This window comes from Aulonocara stuartgranti (assembly GCF_965226115.1).
Source record: "Aulonocara stuartgranti genome assembly, chromosome: 2".
In the NCBI taxonomy this organism is placed as follows: Eukaryota; Metazoa; Chordata; class Actinopteri; order Cichliformes; family Cichlidae; genus Aulonocara; species Aulonocara stuartgranti.
In genome coordinates, this window is record NC_138940.1 from 33389295 (window position 1) to 33410720 (window position 21426).

A 21426-nucleotide genomic window follows, 5' to 3' on the forward strand; every position below is an offset into this window, starting at 1 on the left:
CTAAAATCCAGGTAGCTCATCGGAAGACGATACTGAGTAATACCTTACAATTCAGCACATATTTTAGCATAAATATTGACTGCTTTCCACTGGTTAAAGCTGCAGTAGGCAGAAAGTGAGAAAAGGTTGCAGGGAAAAAAAATACCAGATTTTAAAAATGGCAGCCCTCCTGCAGCTCCCCCCTTTCAGTTCTGAGCACATGGACATATGCACATACTACAAGCTAAAAATATGTCAATATGCTACAAAAACTCAAACCCTGTTTATCCCTGCTTATCACATTACGCCACTGTGTTATACCTCCTATCTTGGCTTTTCCATTCACTATACTAATTTGTACAGCTCGCCTGATTTGGTCTAATAAGGTTACTAACGTACTAAAGTCTGCAGTCACAGGCTAAATTTTCTATTGTTTGAAAACCTAGAAAGAGGATAGGAGAGAAGTAGAGACTAGATCTCTGTGAGAGCATTTTAATTTAATATACCACACGGTTATTATTAATTTGTTTGGCCAGTGACACCAAATACATGTTGCCCCCTGAACCCTTACCTGTTATTAAGTGAGTTACTCTATGTGTGATGTGATTTGCTAGCTAGCATTTTCTATGAGGTCATTCATTTAACGTTCTTGGATTTACTCAAGAGACTGTATTCCGTAGTGTCACCCACAGCTGCGCTGGTCTCCACTGAGGTTTTGCCACATATGCATTAATAGGCAGAAGTTAAGTCTTATTACAAAAGTGCATCCTTCTTTGCTAGATTTTTTTTTTTTGGGGGGGGGGGGGGGGGGGGGGCAGGAATATTATATTACTGGTCTGTTTTTAATCAACATGTAAGGGTAAAGTCTTAAAAGTCTTATAAGCATACCCCCACCCCACAGCCACAACCACCCATCTGCATTGCAGCACAATTAACAGCTAATAACTTTCCCAGTGAGTGTTTGTTAACCTTATATGAATATCCACAAGATATCGATTTGTATTCACAAGGCGGCTGCCTTGAAATCAAACACACATTTGCGTCGAAGGATGGCAAATGTGTATGACAGCCACGACACAACAGTTTACAGATTCTACTTTAAATTTGTACGCATACCCGACTTGTTGCTATCCAGGTATAATATTACCTACTTTATAAAATTTCCATCCATTTGAGACAGTATTCTGTAGAAAAAGTATGACTACCTAAACTGCACTACAGGGGTCCTCTAAATTGGCAAGGCAACAGCGTTCATAGCTATTGAAGCTTTCTGCCCGCTGACAAAGGGGAATTGATTAAAAATAAGAATTTAATTAAGCTGGTTTTGAATCTCCAACAATTGCAAGGCATTCATGAAATGTGTAGACACAGACTTCCCACATTTCACAAAGCAGTCGCACGAGACTCATTAAAGAACAGTTAAACAGAAAAAAAAAGCGAGATGACATTGATCTGTGTGAGGGTTACTCATTCTACACGTGCAATATTAGCAGTGCTGTACTGTCACGTCAAAATATCGATGAGATATATCCTATTAGTAACCGTGACACACTTTACTTTGAAGTGTGCATCTTTCTTAGAGTGAGCAGCAATTGCTTTACTGTGATGGTCGCCATGCAGTGTAAGGCTGAGCTCGCACGACGCAAAATGAAGTTTAAATTACATCCTTAAATGGGATGTGATTCGCTGAAGTGAAAAAAACAGAAAAGATCAAAGCATGATCTAGATCTCCTCTTTCTGGTAAGTGACAATAATGTGCTGCAGGATGAAGGCGTGTAGTATGTTTTTCATTCAGTACATGCAGGAGTACAAATGTAGTAATAAGCAAGACACCCTTGCATCGCTAATGGGTGTTGCAAATGCGTTTTTTTTTTCTATTTCAGATATACATATACATCAGGATAAATACACATTTGTAGCTATTTAACTAATGAAGTTAAAATATTAACTATTTAACAAGTGAGAGGTACGCCTTGCCCTTGAACATATTTACTCCTGGTATTCTATTAATTTGATGTGGGATCTTTTCTCTGAACCATGATTTTCAACAAGTGCAGTGATTTTCACTTGTCACACTTCTTTAAAAACCTGTCCATAAGGGATCAGCTAGGTGAGAAAGGAATTATGCTGGATGGGGAAAAAGTAAGAGGAGGGGGATTCTAGGTGTCAGTCAGAGTGTCTCCTTTGCTTACATTTCACTAGTCTGCTGAAATGCTATTTTGAGCCCCAGACAGCAGGTTGAATCCAGTAGGCAAACTCAAGCCTCCCTCTTGGGAAACACAGCGAAGAGGAGCAGGCTGGCCCGAGATCACTTTCCACGACAGTGTGATGGACAGGTCTTCCTGTGGTTTGCAACCGCTGAAGGGAGCAGCGGGAGAGGAGACATACATCTACTGCCACCTCCTACCTTCACCCCTAAAAGATACCCTTATTGGAAACTTTCAGTGTAGTTACTCTGACATTTGGAGTCCTTTAACTGTCAAAGCCAGGTTTTTACCACAGTTGTATATCAATATTGCCTGTGGATCCAAAGAGATTTTAAAGAGAGGGCACCGGTAGATGGAATACGTTTGATTGTCATGAGCATTTTCCCTTTTAACAGCTTTAAGGATCGCTGACAGTCTGACAGACCAGGTTTCTGTCATGATCAGTCAGTTCTTTTTTAGTGCACACCGCTAGACCAATTCTCTTCACATGGTGGTGGAACAAAAGTTGTTTTCTCTTGGGAAACTTCAGCAATGTCTATATTGCCTAAGCTGTAGTGCTTAGACAATATAATAGTGCAAGGTAATATACTGCAAGAAAAAATATCCTCGATATGGAAATAATACCAGCAATGTATGTAGAGTGAAGTTCAACTAAAAAAGAGGGTTACCTACTACATAAAAAAAAAGTTCTGATTCATAATATCTAGCATAATGTTTAAGTAGATTCAAGCAATGCTGTTTGGCTGACTGAGCCACTGCATATTCACCTCTGAATCAATTTAATACTTAGATTAACTAGCATAAGAAGACTTTTACTACACAGGTAAACAAATGACCTCCGCTATTTCCAAGATGACAAGCTAAATATCAGTGCTGTAATCATGGACCTCAAGAGGGCAGTCCATACATGGAAATCCAAAAGCTAAATCAGTGATCGATTCGATTGGTGCAGTTTTACGTCATCTCTCAAGTTAAATATAACTTGTAAGTACATTTTAAAATCGTATTAAATTTTTATTTATGGGTCTGGGTTGACTAATCCTAAATTCAATCCTAAATAGTCAGAGAAACTATCAAAATAATAAAACTTATGAAAAACTTGTGAAAAAATTCACTATTATGAATAAGTGCTAAAATATAAATGTCTCTCTTAATGATGTGGAAAGACGCTTCCAAAATGTTCCAAAAGTTTTCCATTGTGGATTCTGAAATCATTTCAGAAAAGATACATTTTATAAAGGTAGTCAAATTTAATAAGTCATAGTTGATGAAGAATGAAAAGGACACCTTCTGCTATCTGCTACAGTGTGTCATCAGAAAGTCACCCAAGAGAGGAACTAAAATGAACTTAAATTGTGGAGAAATCCTTAATTAACTGTATTATATAAACTAATTATAACTGTGGAAAGAGTTTGAACGCAAATGCAGAAAGACACCATTCCTGGTAAGAATCCCTGACACCACAGTTACTTACTGTATTAGCTCTTCAGAACACATAGTGTGTCCCTGAGCAAGTTAATGACTCCCAAAACTCAGCACTCGGTAGTGCTGTAGTTCAACCTCTAAGAGCCATAAAACAAATTTGGAGCATGTCATGCAAGGATTTTAAAGACTACAGTCAGTTGGTTCAGTTGCGTTTGGCGATTTTAAAATGTGGATGTGAATGATAAAATATTTTTTTTGTGTTTTGCAAATAAAGTATATACCTTGCTTCCATCATCCACTGACTCCCTTTTTAATATAAACCGCCGAGGATATTGCCAAAATATCTGGCACATCTCGGGAGCTTCACATTACCATTTGAAGTTATTCTCCAGGAAATACTGAGTTTAACAGGCCTCTCAAAACAGCCACAATAATAATATGCATGCGGGTCAGGTATAGCAAATTATCTACAAAAGCCAACCGTGGTGTTTAATTCTAGGAAGAAGTGGAATTCATATTGACTATTTGAACTATTATTCCTCGAACAAATTCACTCCGTGTTTGCTTCCCCCCCCCCGAGTAGAAGTGTGAACAGGATGAAAGCCCCTGAGGTTATGGTCTGTGACAGCTAAACCGCTTGACCAGGAGCGCGCTGTTGCCGCGCACCCACGCACCGAGCTTAGCGGCCAAGCTGTTGAGAAACCTGCGCTGAAAAGTCCCTGTTGTTGGATGCTCTTGGAAAGTAGGCCTATCTATCTAGCGATCAGCAACGAGCAAGACTAAATAAAGCCCGAAGTCGAGACCGGCCACGCGGTACACATTCATGGTGCGACAACTCCGCTTAGATGCTCCACGATGCACCGTGTAAATGGATAATTTGTATTTACACTCGGTTCACGGGGACGCCTATTATATCTTTGGAGCAGCTCTAGGAAAACCTACTCAGCATCAAAATTACCCACTGTCGCAACACTATCAAACTACCTTTTAGGCTTTACAGTCCCCGAATTTCGCCCAGTTTATGTTGTTGTCCTTGATTTTATATATATATATATATATATATACTTCATGTCCTCACCCTTACCGAAATTTCAGTACGTACAGAGTAAATAAATTAGGTTATGGAGCTCTCCAAATACGCACACAGGATAGAGCGGTCATATGCGCCTACATTCAGAGAGCGCTAAAGTAAAATGCATTTTGTTTTTAACAGTAAAGTAGTAAATAAGAGCGAAGCTTACCTTTCCGTTCGAATACGATGAAAAAAATCAACCGTGAGTACCGTCGCGCAGAGACATCACTGATTCACAAAAAAGAAGTGCCATGAATTAATGTGAAGTGGGGGAAACGGGCAGAAAGGATCCTCATCAAAATCGGAAAGAAGCGTAGAAAAAATGTTATCCACTACAAAAACTTATCCATGTGCTAAAAAAATGTGGTCCTCCCGTGCAAGAGAAAAAGGGCATGCACAGCGATCAACTTAAAGGACGCTGTAATTCCTCTTCGGATGTATTGGGCTCACAATCCCACAGGCGGAGATACGCAGTGATCCACGCTTGTTTTACATAAACTTTGTCTCTCTAGCCTAATTTGCCTTGAAATTCCTATTTTCGCCAGCTGGCAGCAAACTTGCACGTGTGTGCGTTAAAAGCCTCTTAAACCGCACATCAAACTTAAATCCAAGAGGGCGAAAAAAACAGAGAGAGACTTCTGATGAAGAAGTGAAAGCTTAAACCTATTTTAATGTTATAACCACTTGTTTTGACTGATTCAAGGCGGTACGCGCTCTCCCCCAAAAAAACTCTTAAATGCGGGATGCATAGAGCGCATCGCCCCCCCAGTGGAGTTGGATCAAAGTGTGCCTCAGTGCAGCATCACTTACAGGAGCCGGGATAGGCGGTTCACCGTATCTGTCTGCTAAGCTGTAGATGTCTCAGTAGTATTGTATGAACTCAGTTCCTCAATGCTGCTCAATGCTGCTCACCTCTCTCCCTCTCGCTCTCCCTCCGACTGACATCATGGAGGTAGGAGGAGCCAAGTTCAGATTTAAGAGCCCCGGTTCTCTTAAAGCCGCACTGCGCTGGAGAGATGTTCGCACTGAGATGTACAGTAGGTGGATGTTGGGGTATACGTGGACCACAGATGCCTCTGCTGTTTGCTGTAGACAGAGTGCTCCAGGAATCTACCTGAAAGCAAGAGGGGGGCACTGTTCGCGTTTATACAAAGCCTTCAGTGAGGGACTACTGTAACAATGGCACGTTTGTGTAATGATCTGAGATTTGAATTCTTTTCAGACATTCCTGAGATGTCAGCATATAAAAGCTGAGACATACTCCGGGATGAAAAGTAGGGTTATGAATTTTCTTACATTTTTCACAACTTGTATTTATAAATACAGAAATAATTACTATGGGCTATGAGTATTACAGACCATCTTAGTAGCATGAATAGCTTGAATGCTTGAGATGTAAGAAATAACAAGATGACAATGAACAAAGTTAAAAAATGCCAATGCCTTGTCTAAAAGTATACCTCATTTAAACAATACAGAGCATTTATTTGGTATTAGCAAAGCGATGCCATTTCTTTAACTTTAGAACCAAAATATCAGCAAATACAGTTGCAGGTTCAAGTCTCATTGTCAGATGGGGATCAGTTTAATGTTACCAATTACTAATCACATACTGTCAAGCTACTACTTTCCTGCTGTGGTGAGATGAATGAGTTTTCTGTCCCTAAATAGCTTCCAGTAGATTCTAACAGATTCTTTTACAGGGGTCAAAAAGGGTTATGGTTGCAGAGGGTCAAATCATCATGACCAACATCATGTTACTGCCAATTACCTTTGTCCCTCTGACATCACCTCATACAACAAATGGCTGTTGCATTTTAACAAGTTTAGCCTCTGGCATGATTTTATGTGCTTTTCCCTCACCTGTTCACTGTTTCCTTTCAAAGGATTCCATGTTGTGCTCTTCATCCGCGAAGACAGGGACTTCACCAGATGATTCCACTGTAAGTTTAGACCAAATAATACTTGTTTTTAGCAGCGGATAAAAAAACCACAGGCTGCTGTTTTTTCTTAATTTACTATGAAACGAGGGGTGATTTATTTTCTTCCTATTGAGAAAACACTGTATAATACACAATGTGTTTTCTTAATTTAACTGTCTCTGAGGATTTCTGAAGAACGCATTTGCAGTATCTGAACGGCAAAAAGCAATATTATCTGTCAGAAGGCACATAATTCCTCATGTCAAATTTTATAAGATGAATCCCCAAAGTAATATAATTCAACATGAAATACAGCCATGGGTGTAAAACTTATTTGATACTGGTTCATATTTCTGTTTAACCTTCTTGATTATTCTTGGCACAAAAAGAAATCCTCAGTTATAATGTTGCAGCAGCTTAACCAAAGCTGATTATCTTAAATGTCCACTCGACAGTTTTTTTTTGTTAGGTTTTTGTTCAGAGTAATGTCAAATCACCCAAACCCCAATGTGTTTTTTCCTAATCTTTTTTGTCTTTCCTTAACTAGGAGAGGTAGTGTTGTGACAGGAAAGTTGTGGACTGTGCATGTTAATATGAATGCAACTTTAATACCTAGTAATAAACAAGTATTAACACAAAATACTAACTAAAGTGTTGTCTAGATCTAGAGCTATCTAGATAGACAGAGATATATATGTGTGTGTGTGTATCTACATAGATAGATAGAACTTTGCAGTCATTTCCTACAATCTTAACTACATTTTTTTTTACATTTTTCAAATAGCAAAACTTGCTTTTCTGTTTTTTATAGATATGATCAAATTGACACTCTACCCATCATTGCTTTTAATCATACTTGCAGTGAATCCATGACTTGTTATGCTCACATGTAGCAGAAATGGAAGGAGCACACTCACTAATATACCTTATCAGTGTGGTACAGCTGGGCAAAGGGATGGGTGAAGGAATGGGTTGCAGAGCTAAATAGCAAGGTCGTCGTGCGTTAACATTCAGAGGTGCTGAGAGACGACAGCGGTTTTGCCGACCATACTTGATTCAATACTGTTCTGTGGTTTTGTATTATCCTTTCAGCTTAAACAGCATAACTTGTCCAAAGACACAGCAATGAAGTTCGTGCTATGCTATTGTCTTTGTTCACCACTCTACAAGTTGCCATGGATATATAAAAAAAACCAAAAGCAAAATCTTTGCATTTGCACATTTGAGCTTAAATTGTTAACACTGTATGATTTTCTGGTAGGAAAAAAGTACCCCCACAGCATGTCGCTCAGAAAGAAAGCAGTGCAAATATGTCTAAAGCGTAGTCTGTAGAAATACAGAAGATATTTTTGAAGAGTTTGATACATCCTGACAAAACATTTTTTTTCCACATCCATACAGGCTGGGTTTGTATCCATGGCAACTTTCAAGAACCACTGAGGTTTACCACAATGAGTTGAAACTATCGCTATTGCCTCATTTCTTCCTGCCTGTGTCTTTCTCTCCCACTTTCTCAAGGATCTCTGGAGAAAGAAAAAGATTTGAGAAAGATGGAGTGGACGAAGTGAGGACAATTCAATATTTGCTTTTACCTTATTGGCATCCGAGAGAGAATTTTAAAAGTGTTGAAACACAGGACAGACACAAAGAATCTCTGAAAGAAATAATATTTGAACTGTTCCATGGGGCATGAATATGCAGCATGAATGAGCAGTAGATATAGAAAAAGACTATGTCTGTGACATTATTGCTAAAACCAAAAAGAAAATATTACGAGGAAGCAGTGGGTCCACCTGAGACTTCTGAATATTAGCATTCATACACAAAATCTGAATTATCTGTCTACATTAGATGAAAATAAATTTGCTTGCATTTCAGCCTTTTGTACTTTGTGCCTTTGCTCTTTGTAACAAAAAGAATGATGGCAAAAATCATCATTTTAAACAGCATAATTTATTTGCCACATACTTTATGTTTGCTTTGCATTTTTGTTTACTTTCCAGAATTTGCTTCAGACTGCAAATGCTATATCATAGTGGTGATGAGATTTAGGAAGAAATGGAAATTTACTTACACTGACCATTAAATTAAAGTCCTTTCTCTTTGTTTTCTGATTTTTCTTTAATAGCATTGTGCCCTTAAAGCTAAGTGATATAGCACTGTGTATGCTTATGTGTTTCCTACACACACACACACACACACACACACAAGACACTGCAGTTTAGGGGTGTTTGCGGCAAGACACCAACAGTAAATCATACTGGCATTCCAACAGGGAGGAACCCTGACATGCAGACCTAAAGACCAGCTGGCAACAACCTGGAAACCACGAGTCACAAGGGCAAAATGTGCAATCTCTGACTGGTTGGCAAACGTTTTGCAGGCGGTTGCTGACAGTTGCAGTGATGAAAGTGGTTACAAAAAGCTACATGGTGCTGAACAGACTACTTTGGTTAGTAGCAGATTCAGGTGTTGCCTGTGGTTTGCATGAAACACACCAACTCTGAAAAGTGCAAAGATGAAGTTTGCATTTAAGGTGAATTTCCGTTCTACACCACATTTCTTTAAAAGTTTTTTAGAAAATTTGACAACTTGCAACCAATTTCTCCCACAGCCACCTCCAACAACCACTCACCAACCAGTTGTAGAAGAATATACATTTTTTTCCTTTGTGTAAAGTGGTTGCCACATGGTCTCTAGGCACAGGTGACTGGGGCCCAACTGGAGCTAAAACATGCATTTTGGCCCATCAACTGATGGTTAAAAAGATCTGAATTAAAATAAATGATCAAAAGTCTAAATAATTTCCCATGCATATAAGCAAAAGAGTGCTTATGAGATTAGCAAGCACAATTTTATTTATAAAAACTCTTGCATTTGGTTTGATTCAAACAGTCAGCCTAATACCAATAGAAAAGTCTATTGTGGAGGAAACTCATGTCACTAATATCCTGTCAGATAAGTTTGAAGCATGGTTATAACAGAATAGGACCGAATTCATTAAGCAAAAAACTCTCAAAACTAATGAGGGGTCGGTCTAACGCCGAGTGGCATGTAGTTGGAATGCACCAATTAGACTAAAGTCTTTGAACCACATTATTGTCAATTTACATGTCCTCACCTAATGTTCCACAGGCAAATTAATATATGTATATGTGTGTGTTTATGTGCGTGAGTGATGATACAAATCTTAGTTAATGTTGTGCATTAAACTAACTGCATACAAGCACTGTAGTGATTAGGCTGACTTCTCCGTGAATGTATCATGTCAGGTTTGTCCTTGACAGCAGCTGAACTGTTAATTGCTTTTGACAACCTAACAAGTAAGAGTACTCTTATCAGAATGTTGTTATGTTTAGAAGAATAGCCATATTTTCACAAAGAGGTACTGACAGGATTGGAAATAAAAAAAAATGCTTTTTAAAAGGAAATTTGTCGTGCTTATTTATTATTTATGAGCCACCTATTTACCACATGGCGGTAATAAGATCTGTATTCCAGGTTATAAATAGATTTAACTAAAAGGGCTTATCATATGATAAAGAACAGGTGGGAAGTGTGTCAGTTAATGACAACATACACTGACATGACTTTGTGTTTACATTATTAATGAAAGACTCCTAGTGTTTTGCACCTCTGCTTTGTTTCAACATCATACGTCTGCTTTTTTCATAGTATGGTGCTAGATCAATTTGTAGCGCAACATGCTTCACCTATTCACTTTCAACTGTCAATTTTTTGCTGAAAATAAACACACCAATTACAAATGCTCAACAGTACCTGCAGAACGTTAACAGATCAGTATGAAAATGTTTCTCGTTTTAAGATGGATGCATAAACTATATAATTCCTGCTTCCTGGAAAGCTTTCCCTTTCTCAAGAAGTAACTGACTGTTAAAACACCCTTTGTGTGTTTGATGAAGGCGATTGTACATGCTGTGGTGATGTTTCCTTCCATCTGTCTACTGTGAAACAGAGCCCGGGGCAACGCTGTCAGACGAGAGTGGTTTGCTTGGCTGTATACTGTACAGTCGGCAGTATGCAGTCCCAGTGTAAATTCATGCACATTTGTGCAGTCATTAATTTCTTTGCACACTAGTTGTGAAAAATCCTTGATTGAAAAAAAAATACAGTGCACAATGTTGATGATGATACAACTGCAAGAAAAAAATTGCTTTTTATAAAAATAACTAAAGATTAACATGTTGAAATTTTAACCTCTTCTGTAGTACTCACTGAGGACTCATTAATAAAGATATGCAACATTTGTTTAGCACATCATCTGACATTGGGATGGGCTTGACATCATGTTTGCCTTTGCATTGTGAAGGTCACTGAATTGATTTCAAATACATTTTTAGAGATTGCAGGGTTAATGGTGAATCTTTGTAAGGTCACAAAAAAGACTCGCCTTGGTGGCAACAAAAGGAAGTGAAAAATAAATTGTATGGGTGTAATTAAAGGCTTGGAGGAGGAGTTTAAAAATCAGCTTCTTTCAATTTATAGCTTTTTCAACTCCCTATTGAACATTGCATGTTTCCCAACACGAGATTCCTACCAGTGTCATCGAAACACATGGTGAGATTAGTGCTCACACATATTTCTCTTTCATCCACTATTTTTAAGGTGTGACAGGCACGAATAAGAATAACTGTTCCATGATCACTAAGGAGCGATTATTTGGCAATCTTCCTCCCCAGATGGCCAAATGCTTGATGTTCTTGTCACGTTCTGTTGCATTTTCCCTGCCTTGAATGGGCTGTGTACACAACCATTGTTTGATGAGTAAAATTGAAGGCAAGCCTTGTAAACTGTGGATGCCCCCTTGCCAAAGACATGGCACTGCAAAGACAATGTGTGCAGACATCTCTTTTGCACTCTTGAGACTTTACGCGCCTTAGTTCGAAGCTTAAGAGAAGCAAAAAAAAAAAGTACTGTAACAAAAATAGAAATTTTTTGTTTTGGAAATTGTAAAATGTGTTATAGCTCTTGATAGTTGCACTTGATAAACACTTCCTTGCTGTTAAATCTCATCATCAACCAAATAATAATTAAGACTCCAGGAACATCAACATTTTCTGAGGGATATCTGTATCTGCTATTTTAAGAGTCCTTGCAGTTCACAAACAATCGTATTTGACAGAAAACATGTTTATTAATCTGTAACGGCCAAGTCTTCGAGTGCCACAAAATAGAAATTTATTACGCCTTTTTGATTTCCTTTAGTAAATGTAATCAAATTGGAATGAAATCTTCATAAAACTGAGTGCTTTTAAAAACACAAACTTAAATAATAGTCACCATCAATAAGCTTCCAACTACCTAACTCCATCCATTCATAAATTCATCAAGGACCAAGAAGCCCATTGAGACTTTGGTTAGCCAAATGTAGACAAAACACATCTACTTGGATCGTTTTGGAAAAGTCACCTTTTTCTACAGTGGGGTTCTCAGCTCAATACTCCTGAATGCTAGTGGTCTGGTTCTGGGGCATATTTAATAAGATAACACCTTAATAATTTAGTGTCCTCAAATTTGTAGAAACAAAGCCCTTTTCTCTTGACATTAAAGTAGGCTACCTCAGTGGACAAAGGGAATTCCAGTGTGAGCTTCACTGATGTCTTTAGAGTCTCACTGCAACTGTACAAGACATATTTGGATTTGCTTGAACACCAATTGCAAGCCAGGGCTTTATGCTCTTATGGGTGAATGGGAGCAAAGGTCTGCAGCTAGCTTAAAAAATCCCAAGGATCTGGCATTCACTCCAAGTTCATCATACTGAGCTCCGAAATGCTTTAATAAAAATTCCACTAAAGTCAGAAAGACAGCATCATCTGCAAAAAGCAAACATATTGATCCAAACATTACCAAGATACTGATTCTCAAGACCACAGCTGAACTTAAAATTCTGGGCACACTGTCCTACACTAAAGTACCAGACTCCAACAGCTTTAATAATTTCTGGCCAAAATGTAACTTTAACATACGACTCCAACACAGAAAAGTACACATAAAATCGATGTAGTGGCAAAGGGGATAATACCTCAAGTCATTCAGGACAGCCTAAACAAATAAATAAGGAACCAAATCAAAACAAAGTGACCTAGGTCATACTATGCTATAACTGTATATTTGTTTAAGTGTATTTTAGCCTATTTTTGAGTTTGATATACAATACAATAAGTTGCTATTCTAACCATGTACTTCCATTCCAGAAGCCTTTCCCTTAATACGTTTGAAAATCTGCATGAGCATATGGTGTTTATGTTTGTAGGTTTCGGTTGAGTTGATAAAAATGTAATCAATGGAAAACAACATTTCTGAAATGACAATCTGTAAATTTGTAAAATAAGATAGTACTCACACAAAAATATCACATTTTAAGTACAGTTACATCGCTATATCTGCTCCAGGTCACATAGACATGAAAGCATGCTTATTTACAGTGTAGACTTTTCTTCAAGAGGACTGATAGAGCCAACAGCTGAGTTTTTTTTAGGATACTGGCAAGGAGGGAATCAGTATGTTTAATCATAAGCAATAACATCTTTTGATCATGTCGTTCAGCAAGACAAGATTTTACTGAATGCACACTGTTTACTTTAAGTGACCTTGGTGCAGAATTGGACTAGGTAAAATGTATTGCACAGTTATCAGCCTAATCAAAATTTCAAGGTGAGCTAAAGTATTATGAGTATATGTGATTTTCAGTTTGACGTAATATAGGAGTAATCTGTGTTTAACAGGAAAAGATGTTATAAAATGGCTCAAACTCTTCATAAAATGCCTGTATAAAATCTCATAAAACAGAACATAAAGTTTATTATTTACCACATCAACCACATTTCTGCACTCGTCTTGGTAAATAAGCAGTTCAAGGTGAAAAAAAAAACAAATTAAAGTTCCAAGTGATTGTTTTGTCCTCAATACTGTGTGTAGTCTATGCAGACGCATGACTGTCTGTATGCATGTATATATGTAATAATAATACTGTATGTGTCATGATTTCTGTTTCCAACTAGCACCATTGAGCAGATAGCTCCCTTTAAAAGAAAAAAAAAACAACTTCTATTGTGAGTTTGTTCATGGTCATTGTACATTGTAACTAAGTGTGCAAAATGATGATAGCTAATAAATGGGTTCTTTTCTGCTTGACTGAGGCTTGACTCACAAATATGATCGGGAGCTCTCACCCAGTGGCTACACAGCTACACGGCTAGATCAGGGATGAAAACACTATGGAAGTGGTGCATACAGTCATGTGAAAAAACTACATTTTCAAAGGAGTCTATGTAGTCCTATGAAAAATGTGTAAACATGTTGAGTAGTTTGTAGATACAATAGCTTGTATCTATAATAGCAATGACTTAAAGTAAATATTTCCTGTATGACTTTACCAGTCTCTCATATTATTGGGGAGGATTCTTGGCTCATTCTTCTTTACAGAGTTGCTTCAATAAATTACATTTTGAGGAATTTATCCGGTGTTCTCCTAAGGCCCCATCCCAGCACTTCAGCCAAGTTGCTCAAAACTTCGACTGGGCCACAGGAACAGGAACAGTTGTAGTTGTAAAGGAAGTCTATGGGAAAACTGCTTCTTGTCTTAACAGCTGGGGTCATATTGATTAAAAATATAATAATAATAATAGCAATAATAATAGATAAAATGAAGACTGAGCAGAACTGAGTTCATCTTATTGGTGTGGCCCTCTACAACAGTCCCATTTTCTCATGTGGCCCACTGGGAAAATTAATTGGCCAACACAGCTCTAGAGGATTGTGATACTATAATATAATCCCAAGGTGTTCGTGCATCCATCATCTCACCTAACCTAGGATATTCACTTGTATCTATGAAGATAAATCACTAGTGCTTTATTCTTCTGGGTTTGCACCACTGCAAACATGCAAACTTACTGTAAATGCAAATACAAACACAGTTGGTTGGCATAATAAATATTTAAAGCAAAGAATGCAATCTATGGTTTACTTAGTTTTTTGTCACATAAAGTCTTTTTATAATGATGGCAAGACATATGATAATATTTGACTGAATAACAGACAACATATAAAAGTTAATTAACAACAGAACAAATATATGAGTGATTAGTGCCTAATAACCTAAAATTACCTGCCTTGTAAATCCAATAGACTAATTTCCGTGAAGTTCAAAATGAAAAGAATCACAGAGGTGATCAGTGATCTTAGACATAGATAAATAAGCTGCTCTAATGGTAGGTTTTTATATATGTATATAAACTGTATGCACAAATGTAATGTGAATATTTCCTTTGTTGGATTTTTCATTTGTGGATACCTTTAAAACTGCCCCAGACAAGCAGAAATGATAAAGACTCTGTCATACAACATTTAAGAATTTTTTAAAAATATAAATGTATTATATATATTATTTTATATAAAGATATTCTTTAATCAAGAGTATTTATTAAAAGATTTAATGGTGAATAAAAATGAAAATAGTTAATTTAGCAATGCATTGACCTAACATATTAAATAACCACCAAATTATGCCCTTTCATTCTTGACTAATGTGATCACTGTCATTGTCATGTACCCTGTTGCACTTATGATTCTCTCATCTTTGGGCTGTCAGTGCATGTAGTCCTTGTCCTCCACTTGCTTCCTCCTTTTTCTGCTGGTTTGGTATTCTTTTTCACATTAACTTTAATGTCAAGACTTTTCTTTCCTTTATGTCTCAGGAGACACAAAATTCATCGTCTTGGTTGCAGCCCAGGCCTTTTCTTCAAAGGGAACGCTTTGAAAAGGGTACATTTTGTAAATTCAACTTCAGATACTATTGTTTTAACTAATTGAATAGCTTCTTCTTTGTTTAAGAGCCATCCTTGTAAAATAATCTTCTTGTTGATTTTAGCTTGTTTGGTTGTTTTTACTATTATTTGTATTAAGTAATAAAATTTATGTCCTTATGGACCATGGATATCATGCTGTACAGAATTGATGGAGCATGACTGCAAATATCAGGTGCATAGTCATGTACAACAAAACTAGCTGCTGTAGCGCACACTCAAGAATTAACGAAATCACAAGTCTAGGGAACTGGGAACCAATTAACTATGTGGTGGATGCCGAGAGACTGATTTTTATGTTTTCTATTTTCTTTCTGAGCGCTATAATTGACAGCATATACAGACATATACAAAAAACAAATAAACTTTTCTTCAGTGCTTAGTTTTATTTTATTAATAAATGAAATCGTTAAACTTTACAATTCTCCCCAACTGCACTTACAGGATCTTCTCTCGGCTAAACAACTCTGAAAATAAAGTGCTATGGTACTGGAAGGAGGTATAAATAATTAACTGAAAATGATGCACTGTACACACACCTTTGTCTGTTTTAGCTTACCAAATAAAAGCAGGTGCAACAGCTTTATATAACCAAACAAATGTCAGTTTCTAGTATTCCCTCTTATATTTACTTCTCTCCATAATTTTGTTAGTAATTGTATTGTGTTTTTACACAATGCAATGTGTTGTTCATACTGAGGCAGCTGGCTCTACACTCTGGCTAGCTTTAGCTTTAGCCACTTTCCCTTTTCTCCAGTCTGGGTATTCTCAGTTGGTCAATAGTGATTTAAATGTGTTATTTGGTTTGTTGTTACAGATATTTTTGTGGTGGTTCCACCACTGTTTACTTTGGCTTGTTTTGAATCGCCCTCACTCACAGTGAAGAACTTGCTAACTGCCACAACTTCACGCTAACAACATGATAGCATGTGACTGCGACAGCTATTGGCTCATGCCTGTGTTGCCTATCCTTAAAATAGGCCACCAGCTCAAATGTAAGACTAACTGGCCAGTCACCATCTGGGCTCAGCATGCTAAAATCGGCACATTCCAGTCTAGATCTTAAATATGTCTTGGTGTGGTCACTAAAGGTGAAAGAAAGAAAGAAATGAATGACATACTACTTTTTATATATGCATTGTGTATCACAACAAAAGTTAAACACAATGCAGACAGACAAAGAATAAAAAACAAACAAATGAAATCAAATAAAGGGAATATCAATCATATAAGAGCGATTTATAAGATGTCAACATGATCGACAGATCGTAAAATTTCCATAGGTAAAAAATGAAATTCAGTTTTATTGCATCTTTGTGTGTGTGTGTTTATTTCCTTACTGCATATATATTTTACAATGTAAAAACTCAAACAAGCAGAGACATCCCCTTCTATATACATTTCTCTCTGTTAACGCCACAAGGACTCCAAGCTTTATAAGTCCTAATCAAAACTGGATAACCAAAAGCTTTCAAGCCAAAACTGCGCTTAATCCTGCACCTCTTACCACTCTCTTGGTTTTGTGTGTGTGGGCACAGACTGAGTTACAACAGAATTTCCTTTTTCGCCGTAAGCTGCCTAGCAGGCCTCAGTGGTGGAAGGAATATAACTAGCATGGTCATTTTAAAGAAAACACCATTCCACAATGGTCATCCACTTCCACCTTTTCCCTGGTCTGACTAATGAACAAGCAGATGGTGCACAACAACTCTGACAACTTTCCTAGTCTAAACACTGACCCCATTTTGTTAGCATTCTCTGGGAACCTATACTGTAGCTCTGTTGAGTCCTAGACACAAATACACTGTAAAATCTTCACCAGAAAGCTGTTTTTTTTTTTTGTAGCTTCTGCCATCATTTCTGTTATAGAAATGCTAGGAGGAAATTGTAAACATGGCAGTAGAATCCTGTGCATGTCAATGAATAAAGTCAGTTTGATGTTTTTCCTCAATGCATCACACATTTCTAGTTGGTCAGCAACCCTTTGTTGGGATATTCAAAACCAAGAGCAACTCATTAATGTCATTTTCAGACATACAAATCTCTTTAGCTCAGTGGTTCCCAAACTTCTTTTTTCTAGCCCCCCCTTTGTTTTACAAGAAAATCTTGTAAAACAAACTAACAGAAACATTATACAGGGTCTTTTATACTGTAACTATACTGTATAAAGAGCTAACATCTCCAAAATGTCAGGAGTAGTTAGTCATTACAAGAAGTGTTTGTGAATGTGGGACACTGCTTGTCCGTGATTTGGACAGCCCAGCGCGTGCTCCCGACACAGGGGAAACTAATTCTGCAGGGGAGACCTACCTTCGCACTTGTGCAGGTGAAGCCAAAGGCAGGATATGCTTCATCATATTTTCTAGTATTTGTTCTGGAAGGAAGTTGGTTTGGAAACCTATTTGACGATGCTTGATGTTCTGCTTTGCATTTGTGTGCGAGCCCCATCAAAAACCTGTCCATTATGCTAGCAGTGTCCAAGCATTTTTATTTATTTATTTTTTATTCATACCGCACCCCCTTGCAATGGCTCGCCCCACACTTTGGGAACCTCTACTTTAGCTGCAATTTCTAAGATGTTTAAAGATTAAAAGCAACATGTTAGGTGAAGGGATTGGTGTCACATCCCTGTAGAACCCATCTAGAGCTTTCTGGTGATATATTTTCTATTTCAGAATTTTAAGGACATTAAAAGGCAAAGTTTAACCATTTGCAATGAGCTTTTCCAGCATTTCCTTGGCTCCTACGGTTACACTTTATAGTAATAGGAACAGTTGTTGCAGTCTTATGGCATCTATCTCAGATGTTGGAGGCTCCTAATGATCCTATAAGACTACCCTACGCACTGCAAAATGATACCAACATATGTTTACTCTCTTTCTTTTTGTGATGTCTGGTACCAGCAGTGGTAGGCAGACATGATATCAACAGATAAAATGGTCTCTTTTTTGCAGGGAGTTAACTTTCTAATGCCCACATATTTTTATGTGGGTTACAATAAAGTAAGACATTTGCAAACTTAAACAGCTCAACTGGCTGAAAAGGAGACAAATATAGAAATCTTGCAGGTTAGATAAGAATCACCTGAAACCTTAAGAGTGTCCATTGGTTGAGTTTAAAAAAAAAAAGAAAGTCTTTTTTTTTTATTAGCAAAGTTACAACATCTTCTCCACACAGCAGAGTGATTAAGGCCGTGGAGCTTAACAGATGGTATAGTCTTGGTGAAAAAGAACATGGTTGATTCTATTTTTCCTTGCACTATTTATCTCCATTCTGGCAATTTGTCTTTGTTATTGCCCTTCTGTGTGTTTCATAACACTTTCATTTTGAAAGATCTGTGTTTTGCCAAATTACTGCCATGCCAGATATATTATAGATGCTTCACTTGAGATGTCTTTCTTGTAATGTAATTGCGACTAAAATTATAATAGGTTGGATATGTTAAACCAGTCAAACGGGAATGACTGAGCTTGATCCTTAGACCTTGTTGTTTAATGTAATCTGTGTGAATAGATATAGCCTAAAAGGGATTTTTTTTTTAAAGCTATCAACATTAGTTTGCCATGATATAATGGCAGGGAGGTAACGGAAGAGAAGTGGGAGAGGAGTGAATGGTTACTGAATAGAGGAAGGGCAGCACCCTGAATGCCACTGAAAGGACATTGATGAGTAAATGAATAAAATCTGTGTGCACCAATGGCATTTATAGATTGTTATTGTGTTAGACAGCATCTTGTTTCAGGGCCACTTCTGCTTTCTGTATTGTATTGCTTTTATTTGTAGGAGGTGATGGTATGCACTGTAATTAAAGTTTCAGAGTAAAATGAAATCTAGTGTGGTGACCTGCACCAATAATGCTCTTAACTTTGTAAGTATTACACTGTCATGTGTTCTTCAGTATCACAGTCTGATGATCATTTTCCAGGAAAGCAGAGGCAAACCTGGCATTTGGCATTCACAACATGTAAGGTGAGAAAAAATGCTCATTTATATGTGAAATTTGACATAAAATATGAATCAGTCAGAAGAATTGGGTCATTATAAGGAAGCAGACTATAGAAACTATAGTTCCCATGGTCTTTTTTTTCTTGTAAAAGTTTGTGTGAGATTAAACCTCGCACCATCTAATCGGCAGGTGGAATACATGATGTAACCCTGGAAGTAATAAAAAAAAATCTTGTTTATTATGGAGCTTATGAATTTTTAACCTACCTTTTTTTGGCATTCTAAGACCTTGTAAGTCATTGTTAGTATGCTGTTTTTTAAATAACTTAAAACAGGAATTTCTTGCAGTATGATTTTAACAGTAGGCTTGTTCGGTCTCTGGGATGGAAATGCAAAAAAAATTGCAACAGTGGTTTTGGTTAACCTTTAAAATAATTAAAAACAACAGGCTGCTTTTAACTGACAAAGGACTGTAATGTTGTTGTTGTTGTTGTTTTTTTCATTTTTTGCAAAATATGCAGACTACTGGCCTGTAACCAAAAAGAAAAAAACAAAACAACAAAAAGCCACACTTGAAACAAAATATTAAGCGAAAGAACCCTTTTATTCACTGTAGCTGTGTTCTGGTAATGAACAGAACACATTATCTATACTATCTAGTATCTTTATTCTGCTGTTCTGTTCATACCTATTTGTTATCCAACAGCAGCAAACTGTTAAACATATCATGTTTCAATATGATTGCGAGAGCCTCATGTCACGCTGGATGAGAGCTTAAAACAATATATTTTAGACTCTCTTCAAGCAAATACTTGTGTTTTTGTGCAGTAGTTTCGTCATTAGTCATTACTAGTTAGACAAAGCTAAATCTTCCCCTTGCAAATACAGTGCTGTACACGTCATGTGATTTCAAATCAAAGCATCTGCTGCCCTGTGGTGTGGACAGGTGTAAAAAATTAAAAAAAAACTGTAGGGAGTGGAAAAGCAAAATATTTAACATTATTCAAATACATCTCCTTGCTGTCAGTGAATAGTAACTTCCTGTAGAGCTGTCTGTGTCAGTCCATCAATTACATTCACAATCTAACTGGGGCTCAATCAAGTGCAGTCTTGGTAAGGTGAATTTGTCTGTCCCCAGTATGTGTCCATCAAAAGGAAAATGTTGTATTGATTTCATGTCTGGAGATTCTACAAACTGCAGCTGGAAGTGACAGTCAGTGACTCAGCTCTGTTCTGGTGACAGACAAAAGCTAAAAGAGAAACAGCTTTGAAGGTGCAGGAAGAAACTATCAAGCAGATGTTTATTGTAAAGACAGAAAATAATTTCTTCTTGACAATGTCATGCAAGTAATAGGTGCCAAGTAGCATAGCATTGGTGAACTCATAACTATGTTATTTCTGATAAGAAGAATGACAGCATTATGCCAAGTTTGTGGCAGTTTGCCAACTGCTGATGCCAAGACAGCAGCTCTGTGTAAATTCAAATTAATCTTCTTGCCAAGTAATTGCAAAAAAAGCTAAGAATAATGAAAATGGTAGTATCAGTTTTGTCCCGTTCTTTTGTGCTTGGTATTCTGCCATCCATGTTGCTTACTGACTGTTGATATTTACTTTTTATTGTTTTCTGTGTTTTGGCAGGTCAAACTTTTATAATGAGGGCAAATGGGGAAGCCAGAATGTCTAAACAGAGAGCCAAGATTGTGTTTTGAAGTTAAATGCAAAATATTTGCTGCCAAAAAGAAATGATAATGCTTACTCAGAAAAGTAATTTTCTATATCATGATGCTTATGGAGGATGGGACTCGCCAAATTCAAAAAACAAGAAAAGAATAAATAAAAGAGTGGAGTCTAACCCAGCTCTTATAGGGCCATATTAAAAATGAACAAACAATATATGAATATATAAATGAATAAATGGATAGAAAAAAATAGGCTGAATGAATAAATAAACAAATAAACAAATAAAAGACAACCTGTGAAACAGATAAAGGCAGAATAAGTAGGTTGAAAAACACATAAAATAATAAATTGGTTGCGCAAGCAAAAAG

At 37.1% G+C, this 21426-nt stretch overlaps 1 protein-coding gene across 2 annotated transcripts in view; it reads right to left on the bottom strand.

Annotated features, from left to right (window-relative positions):
- The window catches only part of pcdh11 (protocadherin 11), a 202619-nt gene that overhangs the window by 132927 nt on the left and 48266 nt on the right, over nt 1-21426 (bottom strand). For both annotated transcript variants that reach the window (XM_082555733.1, XM_082555734.1), the window contains exons 3-4: nt 6547-6624; nt 4853-5797 (exon numbers count right to left, since the gene is read on the bottom strand). The gene's annotated coding sequence lies outside the window, so the exon portion shown is untranslated. The remainder of the gene's footprint in view (nt 1-4852; nt 5798-6546; nt 6625-21426) is intronic.